Source organism: Protobothrops mucrosquamatus, unplaced genomic scaffold (assembly GCF_001527695.2).
Source record: "Protobothrops mucrosquamatus isolate PMUCROS unplaced genomic scaffold, P.Mucros_1.0 scaffold_307, whole genome shotgun sequence".
NCBI classification, from domain to species: Eukaryota; Metazoa; Chordata; class Lepidosauria; order Squamata; family Viperidae; genus Protobothrops; species Protobothrops mucrosquamatus.
In genome coordinates this window covers 77,435-83,455 of record NW_015386383.1, presented here as the reverse complement: position 1 = coordinate 83,455, position 6,021 = coordinate 77,435, and positions in this window count along the sequence as shown.

The following is a 6,021-nucleotide window of genomic DNA, read 5'->3' as shown; positions in this document are numbered from 1 at the left end:
TAAGAGCAGGAAAGTTGAAGAAAGAGCCCAAGGGGCTAATTCTAGCTGTATAGGACCAGACCTTAAGAACAAATGCATACAAAGCCAGAATTGAGAAGATAGCAACACACAGCAAACGCCACCTCTGCAAAGAAGCTGAAGAAACAATGGACCACCTAGTTAGCTGTTACAGGAAGATTGCACAGACTGAGCACAAACAACAGTATGACAAACTAGCAACCATGGAAGATATGCAAGAAATACCACTTACCTGCAACAAGATGTGGTAGGATCACAAAGTAGATGAAGTCATAGAAAATGAAGCTAAAATGCTCTGATACTTTAGAATTCAAATAGACTGGTCATATATAACACATCAGAGTTAACAATTGTTGATAAAAAAGACAAAAAAAGTCTGGATAGTGGATGTGGCAGTACCTGGAGACAACAGACTAGAAGAGAAAGAACTGGAGGAAATCACAAAATACAAAGCCCTGCAAATAGAAGTAGAATGGCCATGGCAAAAGAAAGTGAAGAAAGTTACAACTGTAGGCACGCTAGGTACAATCCCAAAACATTTAGAGCAGAGGTCCCCAACCTTTTGGGCACCAGGGACCACTTCTGTGGAGAAAGGTTTTTCCACGGACTGGAGGGTGTGTGGTTTTGTGTGCTGCCTGCATCCCACAGATGGGGTTTTGCTTGTTTGTTGTGGACCGGTTTCTGGCATGCCGCGGCCCGGTACCGGTCCATGGACCGGGGGTTGGGGACCCCCGATTTAGAGCATCGCTTGAACACTATCGGCATTGACAAAATCCCCATCAGCCAATTGCACAAGGCAACTTTACTTGGAACAGCTTACACCCTGTGACAATACCTTTAAAACTATCAAGCAACAACATCCGCATATCCTAGGTCCTTGACCGGTGGATAAAAATGCTAAATCTAATCTAAACATCTAACTGATCGTGTGACCAACCATAATAATAAAAAATGAACTTCAATGGATCAGTCTTCCTATCCATTGAGAGCATCTGAAGTAGAAATGGGAAGATTCCATGGCTCTAAATAGCTTTTAGCAAAGGTTTTGTGAGCCTCAAAATATATAATTTCTTCATTCCTTTGACTGCCAGGCTTGTGAAATACAAACTAAACAATCTATTCTGAAGCTAAATATTACTTATATAGCTTGCTTCGTTTCTTATTTCTTTCTCATTCTTTTTCAGAAGAGGCATTTGGAAATTCAACAAGGAGGTTCTCTCAAGCATTATCTTTCTACATTCCTCAAGCCTTTCCAATTGTCCTTATCTTGAAACCCGATCACCAAACAATGTCAATTAATATCTGGGAATTGTTTTATTTCCCTCCCTTCTAGTCCAGCACCACCCTTGTCCATACTCTTTCTATTCTCCTCTGGTGCTGCCCTCCAGTCTCCTTCTCCATTGCAGAGATATTGAGAAACCCTAATGGCCAGGTGCGCAAATTTGCTCTTTCCTGACAAACTCTTGGCAAGCTGTCTTGAAGTGAAATACTTAAGGGCAAGGTGAGATTTTAGAAACACCAAACAAGAACAGAAAAGGAAGCCAAGGTTAGTTTTCTACTTATGGTCACCTTGGCCAGATTAAAAGAGATATTACTGAAAGTTACAAAATCTGGAGAGGCGCAACTTCTCCAACCTACCATATGATACTCCTGCTCTGAGAGTGCCACTGGCTGCTAGTAGGCGTACAATTCAAGATGTTGTCTGTTGCTTACAAGGCTCTTCACAGCAGGTTATTTGAGAGACTGCTCATCTTCCATGGTTTCTGCTCATCCAGTTAAATAAGCAATCTTTCCCGATATATATGAACTTAGTCTAAACATTACGTTTATTTATTATTTATTTATTAGATTTGTATCCAGACTTTATTATTTTTATAAATAACTCAAGGGACTGAATACACACAATATTCCCCCCTCTTCCTATTTTCCTCACAACAACAACACTGTGAGACGAGTTGGGCTGACAAAGAGTGATTGGCCTAAGGTCACCAGGATGGTTTTCATATCTAAGGTGGGACTAGAACTCACAGTCTCCTGGTTTCTAGGCTGACATCTTCACCACTTCACTGAAATGGGTTTTTATATTAAGGATATGAGTAGGTACAAGTAGGCACCAAGTACACCTTCATCTCAACCCCAGCCCATGAATGAAATAGGTTTAGGGCATCCTTTGCTGTTCTGGCATTAAAACAACACTTTCTCCCTGTTCTGTGATCAGCCTCAATCAACATCCATGAATCTGATAGAATTTTATTTCTCCACTCCTTTAGCAGGAAGTCAGAGGTCTGCAAGGGCTTGAAATAAAGGCAATAGGCAGGATAGGACTTGGCCATGTAGGCAGCAAACATCATACTGGTATAATTGTCCTTTGACTTAAGGATGGGTGGAGTACACGCAATGCAACAGTGGGGAAAGATTTTAAGTCTGGTAATGGTTCTTCAGGCATCCAAGAAAGTATGTTCTACCTCACCAAAAGCAATTGAGCTAAGATCCTTCTGCATTCAGAGCACTGAGCTCCAGATGTTTTGTGGTTTCTGTAACAAAGCCCAACCTCTGAAATCACTGCCAGGATTGCTCTGGATAGATCACAGGAAAATTAGCACTTCTCAGTCTATCATTGCGTACCTTTTCTCAGGCACCTTCCATTCACCTGTTTTTTAAAAAGGAATATATATATTCCTGGTGTAAGCAGCACACAAGAAAATTATCAAGGGCTTAACAATACTTAGCTTGGGAATGTTGCCTCTTTCTTCAATTTCACACAGAGGCACATACTTTGGAAAAGTGAATAGCTGAGGTTTGAGGTGTGGTATTAGAACTTCTATTAATGTTTCCTCAGAAAAGAGTACAATAGAGGCGTTTACACAACACCTGAGCCATCCGCTGCCAGGTTGATCGTTCCCACGTTCCTAAGATGAGATGTTTTCTAGAAAGACTGAATTGCCCACCTGTTTGTTGCATGCTCTTTTCATAAAAATGAATATATAGCCAGCAAACATTGAGATAAACGATAATGCAGTTCCTGATTATATTACAACACAGGACAATGCCTAACAAGGAAGCCAGTCATTGATTTTTGGAAATGGCCAACATTTTAGATGTTTTGGTCAGCTAAGAAGATTAAAATAATTTAATTTATAGTAAAGAAAACATCAAATTCCATACAAAGGAGTAGGAGGAGATTTATTCACAATCAGAACTGCACTTGGCAGCACCATGAGAGAAATAAAAAGATATTGTTGAATGCTTTGCTTCAAGGGAAAACCCTCCAGTCTACACAATCAAACAGAAACACAAATAATGAGGAAGTGCATCACAGTTAGAAACTCACTGAGCTCTAGGCTAAGTATGTTACAGGAAAGGATTAAAAAATAACAGTCAAATTAATTTCTCAGCCTTAAATATAAATTTAAACAAATTTAAAAATGCAATTATAGTGGTTTTTAAAAAAATTATTTTTGTTTTGAATTTCTTGTAAATTGTTTTTGTTTCTAATGAATAGATGCTCATGTTGGAATTATTTTTCATGATGCAAGTTAGAGTCCATCCATCTTAAAAGTGCTAACATTGAGAAACACTGTTCTATAAGGCTGCAGGAGGATATCCAGTTACACAGTGAGATTAACAGAAGGAAGAGCAGCTGAAAAAAGTTCAGCTTAATTTTTGGTGTTTTGTGGGATTGTAAAAATGGAAGTGGGGGTAGAAGGCAAACTAAGCCCAAATGCATTGTCAAAGAACCCCCAAATATTCAATTTTTAACATTTTGGGATGGCAAAAATGGAGGAAGAACATCTTTAAGAGGAAAAATAGTTTGACACTCCTCTTTTCAAATAACCACAAACCTTTGGGCTTCAAAACCTAGCAATAAAAGTGGCTGAGAGTGCCACAAATGGGATGCTAAGGGGTTTCATGTAACCATTGGGTATGAGCTACCTACTACACATGATCTAAAGTAGTGTTTCTCAACCTTGGCAACTTCACGAACTGTGGACTTCAACTCCCAGAATTCCCCAGCCAGTCCACACATCTTAAAGTTGTCAAGATTGAAAAATACTGATCTAAAGGGAATAATTTCTCTAAATAATTTGCAGTTGGATGTCCTTCCCAAGCAGCAACCTCTAGATTAATTGCATCCGTGCTATGAAATATTACATGAATTAACAGTATGCCAAAATCAATTTTCCTTTAAAAAAAAGCCTGGTGGGAGGAATAATTTAGAGATTTCTTTCATTAGGATTGAACTGAAATATAGGAAGCCAGGGAAGCTGCAGAGTTATGGGGAGATGACTATACAAGGAAAGGCTGGCTAAACATAAATTCATACCTTCAGTCATAAGCACCCACAGTAGAACTGGTGGGGCAAGTGATGTTCTCAATCTTGTGGCTTAAATACCTATATCTGACAAATTCAAATCACAATGCACTTTACTTCTCTGAGGGGTACGGGGATGTTGGCCAGACAACTAAGCCTTAGCCACATTCAATAAGTACAAAAACATCATGACATCAACAAAATTATCTTCTGGTTGCTACAGTGGAAGCGGCCCTGAGCTTCTAACACTGTTCTTTTCTGAGCCAGAATGATAGATGTTCCATAAGCCACTGTCCCTTGGGTTTGAGCTGCTCTAGTTCTTCTTTGTCTTATTCCATTGAAAGTGCCCTTGAAGCAGTGGCATGTAAAACCAGCTCCTACCAGCTCACAAGAGCATATTATTAAATTCTCAGGAATTTTGCGAGTTGGTTGGCAACAGAGAAGAGCTAACAGCTAGTATACCAGCCAGCTGTTCTGTGACTAGCAGGAGGTGGTGGTAGTGAGGCTGGCAGACCTTAAGCATCTACCAACATGCCACTGTCATGAAACATTTCCAGAAAAAAGAGAAGGACAATAGAATATTTGTAGCTCAGGGCTGAATGTTGGGATGCTGAGAGAGCACCAGTGATCTCATAGATAATCTTGGTCACACTATCAATTTTTCATCCTCAGTTCCTCACCTTCCTTACAGATTCCTAGATAAAAAATCGCAGATTCCAGTTTCACATTTCGCTTTAGAAAAAGAAAGGTAGATTACTCAATTTGAAATGAACCAATCAGAAAATAGATCAATAAGAATAATCCACACTGACTTGAAGAGACCCCCCCTCCCCCCAAAAAAGGAATGGGGGGGGAGGAACAGATTATTCTTTTTATGTGCCTTTGCTGAAAAATGCGTCTTCCAAAAGTACTTTCATCTGAAGGCCTGCAAACTAATTTTTATTATGTCATTGCATGCTTTATTGTGTGTCTGGCAAAGATTAGTCAGACAAGATTTTTCTTTTATAGCGAGGAATATCCAAATTCTTCCACGGTTCTTCTTGCTTTCTTGTAAGCACAACAGGACTTGAAAAGCAAACAATTCTTTCTAAAATTTCTCCCTAAATTTCTGGATAACCATGGATGAAGTCTATAAGCAGCCTTAGAGAAAACCACTTTCAGCAAAGGCCCACAGAGATGCTTCATTAACCCAATTAAGCAGGTGGATGGAGAAGAGCCTGTCTGATCATTTACACCTTGCTAATGAAGTGTGTGACGGTTCATCTCTTCCAAACAAGAGAATGCCCCTGTGCAGGCAAAGTGGAAATTAATTAAGTGAAGGAAGGAGGAGATGAGATTATAAACAGGGGAATTTGAAGAGAGCAACAGTAACCTAGTGCTGATTAGTCATTTATTAGTATGCCATTTTCCTTCCTAAGCCAATGGAAAGATATCAGGTTACAAAAGTTCTACCATGACTTGAAACCACCAATTTTTTAAAATCCAAAATATAATTTAATGTTCATAGATAATCTGTACGTACACATTTGATTTGTATTTTAGTTCAGCTCAGAAGTCTCTGATCAGGAAGTAGCTGAAAATCTCAGTCCTTAACAAATATAGGTTAAAAACAATAATGTTAGAAATTGCCAATTGTTGTTTAGTACTCAGCTATTTCTTCTCCTTGTCCTGTCTCTTCATGTTTCTTGATC